This window comes from Etheostoma spectabile, chromosome 9, assembly GCF_008692095.1.
Source record: "Etheostoma spectabile isolate EspeVRDwgs_2016 chromosome 9, UIUC_Espe_1.0, whole genome shotgun sequence".
Classification (NCBI taxonomy): Eukaryota; Metazoa; Chordata; class Actinopteri; order Perciformes; family Percidae; genus Etheostoma; species Etheostoma spectabile.
In genome coordinates, this window is record NC_045741.1 from 32,527,997 (window position 1) to 32,547,249 (window position 19,253).

Sequence of the window (19,253 nt, forward strand, 5' to 3'; positions counted from 1 at the left end):
GTTGGTGTGTAATCATGGTTGCTAAAGTTCATGTACTTTATATAGCGTATAGTTAATACTGACTGCGATGCTGAACACATGCAAATGTTAGGTAACGTTACCAGGAAACTTAACTTACCCTTTTGTGTCGGTGAACAACCGTCATGTCGACGTCTGAACTCCGTCAGAACTCCCAAACTCCCGTTTTTTTAGCGGTGATTTTTGTTGCTTCCTTCAGCTTCTTTTGAAACAAAACATTTCTTCTGGCTGCGGCGAGTATGCGACGTGCTGTTGTGAGTCGCGCTGAAAATTACGTCATCACGCGTTGCTATAGTGACCAGCCACGCTGAGGCTTTACTCAATCTGCAATGGAAAACGGACACAGAATGGGCCGAGGCGAGCCGAGGCGAGCTGTTACCAGCAGTGGAAAAACGCCATTAGTTTCTGTTTTTACAAGTTCACTGGTAAAAGTCAGTACTGTAGAATACTGTAGTACACCGAAAAAGGATATGCACATTTGTATGTACTGTATGCAGTCACTGTATTTGTGTGGTATTGTGTTTCATGTACTGTAAACTAATCATTCACCTTTGATCTTTCATATAAACTCAACATATATATGCCACAATATCTAAGGCTGGGCATCGTTTTGATTTTAAAAAGTGTGATTTCTATTCTGATTATTGCTTTTGATTCCGTTTTTTATAGATTCTTAACTCCAATTCTTTGAGGGGTGGAGTTGAAGCGGGTCACATGCTTGTTTCACAGACAAGAGGAACATTTTGTTTTTATTCAACGGTGATTTACAGTTTTACCAAGCTTTTCTTAACGTAAAATAAAGCCACACATTACATTGAAACCGATGATCAGATTCCGAATGATTCCACTGGAATCCTAATTGAAACGATTCTAAGTTGGAACTGGTTCTTGATGCCCAATCGTAATGATATCCATGCCAAATACAAACAAAACCCCTCCTCACAGGGTGTAACCCTAATGTTATCAGCGAACCGGAAGAAACCCAAAACTTGCCTGTGTTAAATTTGGAACCGATCGTCAGATTCCGAACGATTCCAAAATAGAAGCGGCTCCATTGGAATCAGACTTTTTGAAGTGATTCCCAATCCGACGTGACACGGATACAGAAAAAGACTCTGAGTTGGGGCGTCTTGGTCTGAAACCGTCTCTGATTATAGGATTAAAATCACATTTTTCACAAGATACTTTATCAAAGTATAGTCGCATTAGTATTGGTATTGAAGGTATAATGTGTCTGAAGAGTGAGCAGAGCAGAAGAAAACAGTGAGGCTGAGTGCTTCACTGAGATGCTGTGTTGTGGTTTTCCAGAAAAGTCATTACCCAGACAGTGGACTGCATCGCCTTGAGGTGCTTCACTTCACAATTTTCCACACTGGAGCGGTTTTCACATCCCTTTTTTTTCTCCCTCTTTATTCATTCAGCAGTGATGGGACACAAACGCAGAAACATTACTTACCACTGCTGGGATCGCTGTAAAAAAGTGTTCAAATTAGAACAATGTAAAATAATTGCCACCATCCAAATTGTAGGGGCCCTTTTGTACTACGAACCTCCCTAGGCATTTAGAATACAGGCTGGGGAAATACACTGATGACCCCCCCCCCCGTATAAGTCATTACCCATCCTCCACTCAACTGTTACAGCCACGCTAAAGCTCACACTACACACCACCCTAGGGCTTTTTGTCTGTGTGTGTGTGTGTTTGTCTCAGCTGGGCCTTATCTGTGGTGTGTGTGTGTGCATGTTGATGATCATATGCTCTCATGCACGCATGAGTAGTTATTTATTTTTCATTGTTTACGTCTGCAGAATAGGCATCCGTAGGCCCTATGTATGTAATGCATCAGTCTAGCAATGCTGCCCACTCCAGGCTCTCCCTATATGATGCAGCTAACATTGAAAATATGCTTACCCCCCCAAGGGGAGTGGGGTTTGATGGTGTGTCAATGTTGCTGGAGCTTAATTTAAAAGTATTTTTGTTATCACCGCTAATGCTCATTTATCAAGCCAATTATGTAGTTCAAATATTAAACATAAACAACTACATCAGATTAATTTAGTGCTACATTTAAAAAAATTAAAACAGAATTTAGGGCTGAACAATATATTGTTTTTTATTGTCATTGCAATATCAACTGCCGCATTAAGGACCTCATATATATATATATATATATATATATATATATATATATATATATACAGAATATCTTCATTAACAGTCTATGTGAGCATTATAACGTGTGTTACAAAATGACACACATTTGTCACAGAAGTAAACGCTGGACTATAACAGAGCTGTTTGGAGCAGCTTGTGAACGTTTTTTGTTGTTGTTGGAGATGGTAATTCCCTTCAGAGCTATAACATGCACAAATAAGATATATAACACAATACAGGAAAGCATCATATGAGCATTTTAAACACATCACAAACAACACTTTCTCAGACACTTTCTGTTATAGATAAAGAAAAATATCAGTAGAACACGGCATTTTAAAATGTAACTTTTTTTTTTTTAGTGGTGCCTTATATTCAATTCAATGTTCAATTTGTTCAATAAAAGAAAAGGATTTCCTTTGTTTCATTTTCAACCAGCAGTTTGTGGCATTTGAGCAGAATACTGAAAGCAGCAGAAATGCAGAACTGAGTACACTTTACTATCCATTTGTATTGCAAGTAATATCGTTATTGCGATATTCAACCACGTTATTGCATAATGACAAATTTAGCCTACATCGTATCGAGCAGCCCTAATTGAATTGTAGTCTTAACTTTCATTTTACTGTAGATGGCACTTACGGCAGAACTAGCATGCCTCTACAGCTACAATCCAAAAAATAGCTAAGCATGAATCATAATACGGAGCTTAAAAAAAAAAAAATGTTAATCACTGAAATCAATTTTAACTTCAAAGTTGTATTTGTATTTTTGAAGCGTTACCGCCAACCTCAGCCCGACTACACTATCCTTTTCCATACTGCGACACCCATTTTGATGTTTATGTGAGTGGAGTGTGCTTCCTGCAGCGAGGAGCTCAGGCCTACCTCATTTTCGCCTGGCAGGTCAGCTGCTCTGTGTTTCAGTCTGAAGCCGTTGGCTGCTACTGAACCGTTTGGCTCTTTTCTCTACTAGCGAGCAAACCTACATTCTAGACCCAACTGTCCATCCAGCTCATTTTTAAGGGGATTTATCATTGTATATGCCCGTGTATCCAAAACACATCGGTCATTGGGGATTCCTAGCACCGGTTGGCCGGGTCTCACGGCCGTTATAACGCTTTTTCGAGGTTTAATTAGAGCTAGAAAACAACGGTAGTGGAGGAGGAGGAGATTCCATATTAGGAGCACAGAGGAGAAGGCACCCCCCTTGTGTGATTTGGATCTTTTGGTGAGTGTTTATCGTAATTTTACGTTATCTTTGCCGTTATAAATTATACCCCGGTGTAGCGTGAGCACATATGACTGTAAATACAACGTTTGGGCGGGTTATTACGCTGTTTTGAACGTTTATTTTTGTATTTTCTCTCGGAATGGGGGATGGGCAGCGTCAGCGCGTGAGTAGGCGCGCGCACTATGCATGTGTTTGTAGGGCAGTTCTCGTGGTTGGTTTGTTTGTGAGCGCGCCCTTCCTTCCTTCAACTACTGCTAGCTTTGAATTAAAACCACTTTAGTGATTTTTATTCCCAATCATAAAAATATTTTTTTACAACACATTTCAATTCTACAGTCAACACTGGAATTTTAAAAAAAACTTTTTACTGTACTATTTTGTTTTATTTTTTGTTCATTCTCTAATGATAGATTTGTGCTTTAATTTTAACTTGCTTTGATTACACTGTGTTTAATTGCATTAGTTTTGATAAATACTTAAGTGTTAAAATAAGTTAGTGATATTAAAAAAACAACAGTTATGAATAGTTATGAATCCAAACAGACACTGTAGTTTCAGCAATGTTTGCATTTGTCCCATAGTTACTTACCAGTTTGAGGTATTGTGCTTTGCAAGGCTCATAGTTATTACTACAGTTTAAGATAATGTTGCTGTTTAACCAGGATTATCCGCAACATACAGTAGATTCACAAATATGCCAAAGTGCATCGTTATGATTCCACTATATATTATTTTATTACCTTTTTGTGTCAATCTCATTCAAAGCTTTCTACAGTGCTTTGCAGCTGGTTGTTCCAAAGCCATAGGCGGTGTGGGGGAGGGGTGAACACACACACACACACACCACACACACACACACACACACACACACACACACACACACCACACACACACACACACCACACACACGAGGGCCACTTGCCAACCTTGTGAAGCTCAACTCAATGACACAATGTACCAGTCCCAGATAAGCCTACAGTATCTGTGCTAGTAAGGAAAAGGCTGGTAACACAGACTCTGTTTAGCCAGAGTCAGAATTCACAGACTAATTGGGTCAAGGTGTTTTAGATCCCAAATTAAAAATGGAAATCAAATCCATTATTTCTGGACAGACATCTTCTAATTTCTATTGAAAGGTGTCCACTACCCTGTTGCCCTCATGAGTTATTGTCTTTGTTTTGCTTTGGTCAAATATGGCAGTGAATACTTAAGTAGGTATTGTATGAGAATAGGGCTGGGCGATAGGGAGAAAATCTAATTTTACAATGGTTTTGATTAATATCGATATTGCAACGATATTGTAGTGTTGACTGTTGGTGCTTTCACAAAATATTAAGATTTTTGATGAATATATATCAGTAATGTGGATATAATGACTAAGGAAAATAATCTTACCGCTCTGATAAGTTAAGTAAATGACATAACTTTACTGTAATGCGGGCTTTAAAACCAGGAAAAGACAACACTTTTCTTTTTAAAGATGAGTTTTTTTGGGGGGCATTTCGGCCTTTATTTTGACAGGACAGTTGAAGACATGAAAGGGGGGGTGGGGGGAAATCACATTCAAGAAAAGGCCGCAGGTCGGACTCTAACCTGGGCTGGCTGCGTCGAGTAGTGAACCTCTCCATATGGACGCCCATGCCATCTCTTCTCTGGTGTTGTCCTTTAAAAAATGATCTGTGGGGGCCTATTAGGTTTCTCCGCCTCCAAGATGAATCTCTCGTCATCTGTGGTGTTGTAGAGGGGTCATGAAACGATTATCGGGGGTGTCTTTTGGTGAATTGACTTGATTGTCTTGCTGTTTCACTTCCTGCTCTCCTGTCCGAACGCCCTAAAATAGACCTGGCGCGTATCTTAAGCAAAGTGGAAAACCGCGTCGCGCGTGCTTCTGGGACGCGCGTGGCTGGTGGAATATCAAGCGTTTACTTGAATGGCTGCGATTGCTCGCGGGGGTCCCGGCGACGCTGGAACGCAGCTTAGCGACGCCCGGTGGAAAAATAGGGTTCACAGCGCTAACGGCTACAGTGCAAACAGAGCCCTGATTAGCTCTAGGGCTGTACAGAATACCAATTTTTTTTTTTTTTTTTAGCTTTGGGGCTTTTCAACTGTAAAACCCAACATTTCCTACCTCACTTGAAGGCAGCTTTATCTCATAGAAAAAGAGAGAAATCAAGAGGCGACCAAGTGAAAGATGCAAGACACAGACACCTGTTACACAAAATTCCTGGGCAGTTTAGTGCATTTTCCTTTTTTTACATTCCTACTGTTTTTGTAACATTACGGGACTAGCACGCCGCGACAGAAGAGTCTGATACCGGCTTAACGTTACATGATTGTCCACAGCAGGTTCATGTCAGGATACTTTTCTCCTAAAGTTAAATTGGACTCAACTTTCTGCCGCAGGCATTCAAAACAAACAGAAATACTTGTCTGTCTCGTCTGTGTGACGAGTGACTACAGACGCAGTGTGTGTGTGTGTGTGAATAAATGCTCAGCCAGCCGGAGCCTTGCTGTATTGGCATTATGCACGGATGACTATGTTTACTTTTATCAAATCGCCTGAAAAGGACACCAGGCTGCTACAGTGTAACTCCGCAGATTTCTACAAACATCCAACGCTCGCTTGAAACTCAAACAGTTCTATGTCCTTGGCTGCAATGTACGACATAGTGCTGCATAAATTAGCCAGTGGATAGCGGACATTTGGCTAATGTTAGCGGCTTAATCACGACAAAACACCACAGTGAATTTCAACCTGCACGCATGTTAAAAAATAAAATAAAACAAGAAAAGTTGTGCAAGCCTAGTGGCGGTGTCTGAGAGTGTGTGGTGGAGCAAGTGAGAGAGTGACGGTAAATGCAGGGTGATCGGATGAGTAGAGGAATGCAATACCTGTTTTCCTGTGTGTTCGTGATGTTGAACAATGAAAAAAACGACAGGCATACTCGTCTACTGGCAGTAGGAAAGAAGTCTATCAGAGTTTTATCGCTGTTCTAAAACTCTGCGTATGAAAAAATGGTATTTGTGTGTCAAGCATCCTGCCAGACAAGGATCACTGGCACTGACGGAACATGTAGCTGTTTCACGCTAACAAAATACCCATTTTGATGAGGTAGATGTTCAAATGGTTGTAGGAGAACTGAGGGTCTGTTTAGCTTAGTGTATGAACAGAAACTCCAATGTCATTGGCCAGCTTTTCAGAATGATGAAAGAAACGCTTTATGCATAAATATAGTGCAGAATGGAGGCTAGTGGAGCTGAAGCTAGTACAGCAGCGTGGGTGACTTTTGCTCTTTTTTTTGGGGTGTCACTTTGATGGAAACAATCCAATTCATTGAGACTGGAGTAAGTATCCCTCGATATTTCCTCTTATTTTTGTTTTTGTGATGTCATGATCACAGCCTTTGCTTCCTTTTTTCTTTTATATTACGGTTTGATATATTTTTTGCTTGATATGGTAATTATGTACCAGGATACTTATATTTTAAGTACGGCCTACTGATTTACTACTGGTTACTACACCAGTGTTTTTTAATTATTGAATGTTGGTAACCATATCTATACCAAGAATTACAAGAATTGGACCCCTTTAAAAAAAAAAACCTGCTCTCTGTAATGCATTTCCATCCGATGTGGGCCGAGGGATTATGTAAAAGGTTGTCCTGTGTCCACACAGATGACCCACATTAAGATCAGAGTCACATCCGCACATGCAATGTGTTGTTGGGTGTTGGGCTTTTTTCTGCTATCTTTGTGTTTCATTACAGATGAGGTGTTTTGTCAGCCAGTGATCTGTGGTGTCTCTGTTTGTGTATAGTCATAGTTTCTTTCAGAGCTTCACTTGGTAATTTAGACTGAGAAGAAAGCTGGACGTGGACATTTAAATCTTTCTGAGTGCAGCTAAGTTGGGTTTCTGGAATATAATGTGAACACTAATTGTATCTTCTGGCTTTGCCTATTTGTCCTCATATCCCACAGAGCAGGCAGCTGAGTCATGTTATCTACACAGAACACATTGATTAGTTGGCCTTATTAAATCACAGTGGACGAGTGGTGGAGTAGTACAGTTATGTAACCAGTGCTCGCCAGTGTTGTGAATTGAAAAGGGAAAGACAAAATGGACAAAGAGGTGCAGTGAGTGAAAATGTCTCTTAGTTAGGTAATGGCCTGACATGAGATGGAGAGTAGGGGTGCAACAGATCACTAAACCCACGGTTTGGATTGGATCACACTTTTGAGTCACGGATCGTAGATATTTTTGGATCAGCACAAAAGGGGGGGGGGGGGTAATGATTTAATTAAACCTGTGGTGACAATGTCTTATGGCAATAATAACTTCTTTTTTATTAAATATTAAATACAATTTATTTAATGCCTAAAATGCTTATGTGTGGTTGTCAATGTGGAGTCTCCACAGTGGGGGGGGCAAGCAGCGCACCAAGTTACCTGGTCTCAAAGAAGAACAGGACTCCTGCAGTTTGGCAGCATTTGGGGTTCCTCCCTAATGAGAAGGAGAGACGTTCCAGTATTAGTGTTTGGTATCCACTTTCTAAACGGTGGACGCACAAGCCCACAGTTTGGTGACGCCGTCTGAGCCTTATGTCATCATTTTTACTTAGTCACGGTAATACCGGAACATAGGGAGGAGGTTTGACGGCATCAAAATCTAGATACCGCCCAACTCCAGTCCCTTCTGTGTTGTTTTTCCGACAACAGCTAGTTTGTGTCTTTAGCTGCAGACTGTTGTAAGTCCCACTGTTGGAATCCTCTAAAGTGAAGCACAGACACACTCTTACTCCGTTTTAGCCGTCAGCATTTTGATTGTGTTAACTCTAGCTACTAGCTAACGGTAGTCTAACATCTCACCAGGGTGACGTGAAGCGATGCTTCTGTTCGTTTCAGAGCATCAGACAGCAGCGCGGACATTCAAGTGGCACCGCAATCCGCGTTACTATTACGTCTGGTAGATACTGAAAATTGCGTTGCCTGTATCTTTTCACGGCAACCCTCCATAGAGATTTATCAGCCTACTTTAAGTAATGGTGACAGTACACCACCACCGTTACACTGTCACACACACAACTATGGAATAGCCCTGGATTCTGTACATGTGCGAGGATAAGGGCAAAATGTTCTATTATTGAGTAGGTTGTGTGTATAATTTTAGTGAGGCTGGTAATTTGAATGATTGACTAAGTGAAACGGATGTAGAAATTAGAGATGGCCCGATACCATTTTTGGCTTCCTGAAACCGATTCTAATACCTGAACTTGCATAGCGGCTGATACGAGTACCGGTCTGATACGAGTGTGTCATATATTTGATCATGTTTTTCAACAGCTGTACACTACTATCCCTGTATGGATGTGAAATGACTTATATCTTTCTCGGTCTGGCTCACGTTAAACTCTTTGTGTGACATGAACAAACACAGAACTTGCTTATACTTATACTTTAACGTAGATTTTCTTTAGGGCTTTATTACATGGTATTGGATCGGTGTATAAACTCCAGTACTTCCTGATACCCATGTTTTAGGCAGTATCGGAGGCGATACTGGTGTGAAAACGTATGATTAGGTTCTCTGCATTAATCTCTTCTAGCCGCCGTTGAACTACTACACACATTGCTACACAGATAAACACTCGGCCGGGAACAACAACTGCATACCTACACCTGACTGCTGTGCCTGAAAAACGTAATCGGAGTCTCTGGCTCTTTGATGTGCCTGGACCCAAGAAATGGAGGAAAATTAAGTGGAACTTTGGCAGGAGCACAAATGCCTAGTTGATGTCTCCTCTGAGCTGTACTACAACCAGGTCCAGAAAGAGTTGGAGAGAAATTGAAAATTCTCTTCTTGTGGTCTTAAGTCTATTCCCGTTTTACTTCTCTTGTGTGTTTTGTTGACTAAACATAGTTTGGGGACCAGACAGACTTCTCAGCTGGTCCTCCTAGTGAAATGTAGTGTGGGACCCCTGTCACCTATCACTTGTGTAATGTGCGAACCACGACGACTTCAAGATACGGCCCACTCAGCAGGTAGGGCGGTAGTCCACTAAACAGAACATTGGTGGTTTGATCCCTGGCAGCCGTGCGGTCTACATGTGGAAGTTTCTGATGGCTGTGCCATCACTGTGTGAGTGTACGCTCCCCACTGATAAGCCCTCCTGGTTGTTGTCATGTACAAAAAATGCATGTGGGATTGCCGTATATTTCGTTCCTTTCTGAGTGTATTGGTTCCAAGAAAATGTAGAACAGTTCTACAATTTGGGAAGGTGTAAGGGCTCAAACAGCATTCAGACGAACGAAACTAGAGGCTAGGCCTGTCGCGATAGTCAATAAATCAATACATTGCATGATAAATAAAAACGAGGTTGATCTCTACACCAAAGAGACTGGATCACCACTTTGGTTCTTAAGTGAAACGAGGAGTGAGCCCTCTAGTCACTTGTCAGCCGCACGATCTCTGTACTATTGTTGAAAAGCCGGCATTTGGACAAATGCTCTCTCTGTCTCTTTGTCCCTTGGTGCACACCCCGTTGGACTGCAATTCACTTTAACTTTATTTGAACAAAGCTTTATGCTGGAGAAATTATTTTTAAAAAGCTTTTTTGCATATAGCCTGCTTCATCTCTTTGGCACTCTGTCTGAGCCTAATGTTTAATATTCTTTTTAAGTGCAATTTTGTGTACATCCATTGTATTTATCAGTTTGGTTGTGCATGGTTTTTTAACAGAGACAGAGTCCATGACAATATTATTGTTTATCGCAATAATTTCTGGGACAATTCATCGTCCAGCAAAATTTGTTATCGTAACCGGCCTACTAGAGTCTCACACATTCCCATTCTGCACACAACACACACACATCCTTGACAGCACTCACACGGTGTGTGTGTGGGGCACCCCCAAGGGTCAAGTTTAACATTGTGAAGAATGCGTCTGTGCTTGGTGGCCCTCTCCCTCTTTACCCACAAAGCTTTGAAGTTTATAGTTCTGCAGGCTCTCTTCCCCTCTGCTCTACAGAGACTGAGGGAGATTATTTGTACTCCGGCTTCCGTCCCGACCTCTGGAAAACAACACTTTAGCTGGCCACATAAATTTGAGATTCTGGATCATCTGTTATGATATAATAAAATAAAAAACAAAAAAAGCCCCACCTCTTTCTCTATGTCCTGTTGTCTCTAAATGTAGCTCTTGAAGTAGGATAGATCACAATAAAAGACCCACAGTTTAAAAACTGTAGGAAGTGTTCTCCAGTGTAGAGATTGGGGCAGTTGTGATTGATGATTGTATTTTCAGACACACATGATTTTGGCATGATCTGATAGTGTTCAATCAATTTTAACATAAGCAGTATTTTCAAAGTACCATGACTTTTTTGTATTCAACACAAGTTCAGCTACAGATGTTGTAAAGACTAGTTTTAGAAGTGTACTGGAATTTGTAAAAAGCCCTACCATACATTACAGGGATAGACGCTAATATTTTTAACGTTAATAAAATGACATGCCTCTATGCCTCGGACTCTTTACACTGGAAAAAGCAAAATAACTTTTTACAAAGCCCAGGCAACTGTGACTGTGCAAAGCTTACTGCAGGGCTGTACTATATACTGAATCATTATGATTTTCAGAAGGCTAATACCGAGTGAAGTGTAGACGGCATGTCGTTGACGTGCAGATTAATTAGCCGTGTGCATGTGCTGCTGGTAGAGCTAGCCGCTAGTTTACAAAAAGTTGCCAAATTTCAACATGCATGGCAGTCCAAGATAAACAATGAGACTGCATACAGACAGCTTTGGCTTTAGCTTGTCTCTAACAATTCGTTGTTTGCAGTTCATGTATGTTTAATGATGAGGGACGACTTCTGCCAGCAGAATCCTTTACTCACTGGCTGATGGAAGGGTCCTGTAGCATGAACTGCTGAGCAGCCTGTGGACCGCTGCATCTGGCTGTGTGGCCCACTGCAATGCTGTTTTTGTGAAACGTGTCAGATTTTGTCAGTAGAACGTCACACTGGGTGTGTAGTGTGACAGAAATCTGAGAATGATACCGGTCTTTGCAAATAGAATTGTATGTAGGCCTGTGTTGCTGTGATGCGATTTAAATAGGGCTGGACACACTGCGTCTCTTTTTGAGAAAAGCAACTCCACATCAACATGCTGTGGACAATCATGTGTACCTTAACCACACTGAAGGTAAAAAAATGAAACGCATGCACTGAACTGGCCAGGAACTTTGTGTAACAGGTGACTGTGTCCTGCAACAACAAAGCAAAATAGGGTTACTTTTAGTAACCCTACCACTAACTAATTATTTTCATAGTTGATTAATCTGTTGAATTGTTTTCTTGATTAGTTGTTTGGTCTATAAAATGTCAGAGCATGGTGAAAAATGTGGATCAGTGTTTCCCAAAAGCCCAATCCTCAAATGTCTTGTCCACAACTCAAAAAAATCATCAGTTTACTTTCACAGAAGAGAGAAGAAACTAGAAACCATTCACATTTAAGAAGCCGGAATCAAAGAAAATCACCAGCTAACAATGACAACTGACAACATAAGTTATACAACTTACAGTTCTCAAGGACGCACACACGCAATCTCCTCTGGCTAGTTATCCCTCGGACAGCAATGGCGGTTTTCCACTGCGTGGTATCTACTTGACTCGCCTCGACTCTACTCGCCTTTTTTGGTTTTCCATTACGAAAAAAAATCCCTGGGACCTGCTACCAGGTACTTTTTTTAGTACTACCTCAGTCGAGGTTCCAAGCGAGCCGAGGCGATACCAAAAGGTGACGTGGAAACCTGCAGACTGCTGGTTGGTCGGAGAGAATCGTCGCTTATGACTGCGTTTTTAGCAAACAAGAGTGCGGAGTGTGTTTCCAGAACCAACGGGACATTTAATACAAATCTAGCCGGACACCGACAGATTATCCACTCTCTGCACTATTCTCACTTTTCAACTGTTCAGGCTACTAGCGGCTTCATGTCGTTTCCAATATTGCACACTGTTACTTTAAAAAAACAAGACAATATATATAACAAAAGTTTTTATTTAGCTTTTCAAGTAGCGCATCAAACCCTCCCAAACTTCCCGGTCTTCTTCCTCGGCCCCCTGTGACAGTGTCCCCCCCGGCTCTGCTGTCCCAGATACATCCCAGTCGTTGTCATAAGACTGTCCGTGACTCTCATAAAGATTATACGAAGCCCAGTAGGTCAGAACCAGAAATCTCACCGGTCGGACATCGCCCACCAGACGGTCTGCGGCGGTGAGTTTACAAAGCGTGAATGCTCTGAAACACAAACAGTACACAGCACACATGTTGGTGTGTAATCATGGTTGCTAAAGTTCATGTACTTTATATAGCGTATAGTTAATACTGACTGCGATGCTGAACACATGCAAATGTTAGGTAACGTTACCAGGAAACTCAACTTACCCTTTTGTGTCGGTGAACAACCGTCATGTCGACGTCTGAACTCCGTCAGAATTCCCAAACTCCCGTTTTTTTAGCGGTGATTTTTGTTGCTTCCTTCAGCTTCTTTTGAAACAAAACATTTCTTCTGGCTGCGGCAGGTAGCCAACGTGCTGTTGTGAGTCGCACTGAAAATTACGTTGCTATGGTGACCAGCCACGCTGAGGCTTTACTCAATCTGCAATGGAAAACGGACGAAGACTGGGCCGAGGCGAGCTGTTACCAGCAGTGGAAAAACGCCACAAGTCTGCGCTATTGACATGCACCTGTTACCTGTTTTCATACTGAAGTTTAGTTTGCTAAATACATCAATATGTTTAGTTAGATATTGAATGTGAAAAGAAGGAAATTGTCCATAACATTGCACTTTAGGTGTGTGCGAATTTACCACACCAGGAGTAATTGATATACTTCTATTTTATAGTGTTTGATATCTGTTAAAAAGTTGTCTATGCTTTATGCAAAGTGTAAAATTTTATATTTATGAAAAGATAGAAAGTAAATATTTGTGTGTCCTGTTATGTGGTTAGAAAAAATGAAATCTGCATCGGCAGGTCAAACTCAATGAAAAATTGGAATCGACCTAGAAAATTGTAATCTGTACAATTACTATGAATTATAAGAGTGCAAATCCAACTAAACTGTCTGAACTCATGTGTGTAGATGCAGAATAAGCTTTTTGTCTGGTCTTTGGATAAATCATTACAACGAATATGAACTCGTTGATTTGACTGGGTCTGACTGCTCCACTGGGAAGCTGGCGTTAATGGGATCTCCATTTCGTCCCGGGGGACCAGCGGCACAGCGAGCACGCTGCTGCTTACAGGCACGGTGCTCATAGCCTTCCGTCTGTTGGCGGTGGGCTGCGCTCGCGTCTATCAGTGTTAAATTGAGACAGTTTCATAACCTGTAAAAGCATTTTGTAGTCGCGCTAAATAATAGTCAAATTCCGTGTTTTGGTACAGTTGATTTTAACACATGTTGCGCGCCATTCTGTAGTACACATGAACAACGCATGGGGCTACATTGCCCAGACTCCCAAAACAAGCGGGTCAAATTTGCAATTAATCCCCGGTTATAATGCATCCCGAACCATAGGGGCAGTCTCTTACACTACTACTGAATATGCATCATCACTGACAGTTTATTGATAAAAATTTCAAAATAGAAAACCTTATACTTCATAATGTTTTGTATCCATAACACTTTGGTATTATTGTACAAATAGCTACAACAGTAATAGCAGTTACCTTATGTAAGACAATCCTACATTTTTCAACTTGGGAGCAAAATGTGCTTCTTAGGGGGGGGGAAGTTATTATTATGCCCTGTACCATACCAGTCAGATGAACTGGTATTTGTGGTCAAGTGTAGTCGGCTGCAAAAGCCCCCACTCCTGCATTATATTCCATTATGTTTTATATTTTTGAATTAGTACTTGCTGCCAGACTTTTGCTTTGTTCTTAAAGAGATTTTCACCATGAATTTGTGCATGAAAATACATCATGCAGGAAATGAAATCTTTGAAATCTCAAATTTTGTTAATGCAGTTAAAGTGAGAGGACGTTTCTTTGTTTGCTGAGTTTTTGATTAAAGCTATAGGTATAGGTTTCTGCCGCCTCCCATGAGGAATTCAAAGTAATGACAACAAAAACGTCTGCGCATCAACATGACAAGCCTTCCGTGACCGCCCACCCCCTCGCCCCTCCTCCACACAGTTGCAAGTAGCTCAAGGTGACACGCAGTTTAAAAAAAACACGATAGACTCTTCAGAAGAGGTAGCCTAATTATCTTCTGTCAAGTTTCTATGCGCGAAAGTTGCCAAAAACAATCTTCTGAACAACTGCCATACTGAGAAATACAGAGAGAGTTGTGTAGAGCTGCATCAAATTGGTTGTCTTGTGTATTGCCATGAGAATAAGGTAAAGGTAGTACAGGAGAGAGAGTTGGCTTTCTCTTCAGTAAAATTAAAGTGTATATACATATATCGGGGAAAAAATGTGTACAGTACATCGGCATCGGCATTAGCCAAAATGAGTTTTAATATATCGGCATCTTGAATATTGGCCAAAATCCAATACCGTGCATCCCCAGTCCCAATCTTTCTCTCCACCCTCTCACTAACGTGGGGGCAGCAGCTGCTGTGTGTATGTGTGTGTGTGTGTGTGTGTGTTTAGGCTGTTGGCTAGTAGCTCGCTCCTAAACTTGTTTGTGAACTTCTGAATGGCGTTTTTTCATATTAAGGATCAATTTACGTGTCTTCTTTTTTCACTGTGGAAACCATCCAGATCACGGGCATTGCTTTGTCTTCAGCATGTAAATGCGTCTGCGTGGCAAGAAAACACACACACACACACACACACTCACACCGCCCTGAAAAACAAGATGGACCAGTTTTGCTCATTGACCGATGCCAGTGTATAAAGAAATGACTAACATCGGCTGTTACCGATGAGATTGCTGGTACATGGAGCATCCCAACTGCTTTGACTTCCATGTTCTGCTACATTCCTGCAACATGCCACTTAAAATAAAATTCTTCTTTACCTGAGTTCAGTGCTTCTCCTACACACAAAAAATACAAATAAAATTGCACCAAACCCTTTCCCCCAAAATTAAATCAATTCAATTCCATGTTGTGCTACATTTCTGCTGATTAACAAATCTTTGCCTCAAAATGAGACTAAAAGGCCACATGGCATGAAAATGTCACTTTATGAGTTTTTTTAAACATAAATATGAGTTCCCCCAGCCTGCCTATGGCCCTCCAGTGGCTAGAAATGGTGATAGGTATAAACCAAGCCCTGGGTATCCTGCTCTGCCTTTGACATAATGAAAGCTCAGATCGGCCGATCTGAATCTGCTCCTTATGAGGTCATAAGGGGGCAAGGTTACCGCCCCTTTCTCTGTGTTGCCCGCCCAGAGAATTTGGCCCACCCATGAGAGAGCGACATCATGGCTGTCAAACAAGCAAAGTGACAGTTGGTCAAGGCCACACCCCCAGCCTCCACCTCTTAAACATACAATACATAAAATACATACATAAAAAGGCCCCAGTGCTTTAGACTGGCAGGGGGTCAACCTGGGCCCGGCGGGCAACCAATGCTTAATTTGATATGCAGCGTAACGTTCTATGAGCTGAGATAGCATTTTAAACGCAATATTGCATTGTTGATTAATTGTGCAGCCCCAAAACAAGCTTTGTCTGTGTTGACGTCAGAAGCACTAGTCGTATTAGACGGGTGCCCTGGGTATGCTGCCTGTGCTTCTAAAAGGAGATTATAGACAACTGGCCTGCTCCTGTCCGTGCACCCCGGCTACTTCTGTTGCTGCTGAAAGTGTTTTTCCCTTTTTATCTGGTGCTTTTTCTGCTTTTGAGAGGGTCTTCAATTGATAATGTTGCTAAGCATGACAAGCTTTCCAATCTAGCTTAATGCATATTAGGTAGTTGACTAATGACTCAAAATTTGCAGCAATTACTCTTTGATTTCACACAAGTAAACAAAAGCTAATTAACACTAACTCTGTGTGGTTGGCTGGAATTTTTTGTGTTTGTAGCTGACTTGTTTTTGAAATGAGAAACATGTAAAAAGGGTCTCAATATGCCATTGATAGCCACATGCTGTACATAATAATGTCCTAAAAGGCTTAGGCTAAAGCGCCATGCAAATAAAAATAAAATACAAATGTTGGCATATAAAGATGAGGACAAACTGATGACTTTGGCAAATAGTATGCTATATAGTAGAGCTGGGCGATATGGAGAACATCATATATCACAATATTTTTTACCAACTACATTGATGTTGATATTGTAGGGCTGATTATTAGTGCTTTCACAAAATATTAACACAATGAGAGTTTTGATTAGTAATTACCAATAATGTGGATATAATGACTGTTGGTATTGGCAAATAATAGTCTTTTTTAAATTCAGAAGATGACATCCCTTTACTGTGATGCAGCTTTTAAAACCAGGAAAAGACAACCCTTTGTCTTCCAAAATGTAAGATGATATCTAGCCTCATATATTAATGTCGATACAATTAATATTCCTCAGCCCTACTATAAAGCATACAAAGTTTCTCTAAAATAGCTGGAGTGTAAAGTTTCCCGAATTTGATAAAGAGACGGTAAGCTAATGTTGGCCTAAACTCTGATATAGTCACATCTGGGGCTAGCCACCAAACATTTCAATTGTAATTTAGAACTCCTAAAAAAAACATGTAGTAAACCCAGCTAAGGATGCATTATGTAATTTTGCAAGTAAAGCTAGGTTACTATTGTAAGTAGTAAGCTAGTTAGCTGGGCATGCTAACTTTTGCAGCTTAGAGCAGTTAAACACTCATCCATTCCTAATATGCCACTAAACTTATGAGTGACACACCTTATGGATGCCATCCTTCATAGTACGCATTATTGCAATATGAATTTTCATTTAAATAAAACATTGCGCAATCCCACAGCCCAACTGCTTACAAGCTCTCTGTGACTTTAATTCAGTACGGGTTCTCCCCTCTGTTGAGGTGCCGCCTGTGTGCTTCATGAGAGAGCTGTTAACTCCAGCTAAATGTCCTGGGGTCCTTGCACTGCTCTGATGTACTGTGTTGCATTATTATCAGGAAAAGCCAGGGTTTAGCGCCGCATCAGAAGTTGATGTTTAGCAATAGGGCACGGTTAAATCCGAAAGATCTTATACTTTGCTTGCTTCATGTGGCTTGGATTGGCTAGTATGGAAAAAAAAGACTGATCTCATCATGGATTTGTGCTGTTAACATGTACTTAGTGATATGACCCATGTTTATGATGTGGCATTGTGGTTGAGTGAAAGGCCTGTGCTCCATAAGCTGCCCATATACAAGGAGGCTGTTAGGGGACAAAAGAGAGATTTAAAGGGCAGCTTAATAACTTGTCTTTAGTACAAAGTGAGAGCGTTCATAGGAATTGAAGAACTTGAATATAAGATCCCCCAGTCGGAGCTGGTTGATGTGGCTCGGGAAAGGGAAGTTTGGGGTCCCCTACTGGAGCTGCTGCCCCCACGACCCGATACCGGATAAAGCGGATGAAGATGGATGGATGGATGGAATATAAGAGAAACACAATTGTTCATAATTCAGGGATTCATTTTAAGTTTGTTTTTACTTTTTTTATTTGCCTGAAGTAAATTTTTCTTGACCCCTATACAAATAGGTTTTTTTTTGTGTTTTTTTTCAACAATCAACACAAAACACATCAAAAGCATCAAATAACAAAAAAATGCCAAGAAAAGCATTTACAAAAGCGTCACATATTAAAGAAAAAGTCAAAAACATTGAAAGCATCAAAGCGTAAACACATGTTGAACAAAAACTTAAAAAGCGCCGAGCACCAACTCAGTTCTTGATTGGCCGACACATTCACATCAAATCATCAACAAGCAGTTAACGTCGGGGGCAAGAGACCAATAACGCCATTCATGATACCATGAGTGGGTTGCTAGTTAGTCTAGCTAGCTGTCTGGATTTACCCTGCAGAGATTTGAGAAAAGGTTAACCATAGTCCCCAGAAATCGCAGTGCTTCCCATCTCACTAGCGACAAGTCTGGCAACTTTCTGTAAAAACGTTTGCCATTATTATCCAGCGAGCACGCAAGTTATTTCTTTTCTGTGGCCGCCAAAACAGTCCCCTCTCTCTGAATCTGTTGTGAGGAGCAGAGGAGCAGCCCCTCCCTCCCCATGTCCGCAGACAGGTAGAAAGGGGAGAAGGGACAGGGTGCGGGGGCCGGTGTAGGGAGGAGAGACAGCGGGACGCAGCAGGAGAACAACTCAGCTGAGCTGGCCTGGCCCTGGGCAAGCCAGTCTTCTTTGGGAATTATTGATCTTTTTCCCTCCTTTTTGTAGAATTTCTTGTATTACTTCAAAGATATGCTACCTAGGTAATAATTATAAGGTAACAAAAGCCACAAATTGCTTTCTAATCTGTGGGAAATCCGCTGGCGAATATACATATCGGGAAAGGCTGCCACAAATCGCAAAAGACACGCAGAGATTTTTTGTCTTGGTTGAAAGGAAAAAAGGCAGTGTAATATAACGCTCATTCTTTTTTAGTGGTGCTTATTTCTTTTAAACTAGTACAGTGCCCGTTCAAAATGTGTCTTTTTGGAACGGGACAATTGGCCTGTGGTATTGCTTCTTGTAGTATTTCCCAGAATCCAATTGTACCCCAAATTTACTAGCTATTTGTTGTATTTTAGCAGAATACCAAAAGTAGCAGAAATGCAAAACAATGTGTTAATTTATCCCGAGTAATATATCGGTATTGTGATACTCAACAACGTATCACGTATTTTCCTCATGCCGTGCAGTCCTAGCTTAGGCTATACATTATAGCA

At 41.1% G+C, this 19,253-nt stretch overlaps 1 protein-coding gene across 1 annotated transcript in view; it reads left to right on the plus strand.

Annotated features, from left to right (window-relative positions):
- The first annotated feature begins 3,129 nt into the window (after window positions 1–3,129).
- Window positions 3,130–19,253, plus strand: part of LOC116695349 (F-box-like/WD repeat-containing protein TBL1XR1) — a 52,735-nt gene continuing 36,611 nt past the window's right edge. Inside the window, exon 1 of the mRNA XM_032525560.1 lies at window positions 3,130–3,403. The gene's annotated coding sequence lies outside the window, so the exon portion shown is untranslated. The remainder of the gene's footprint in view (window positions 3,404–19,253) is intronic.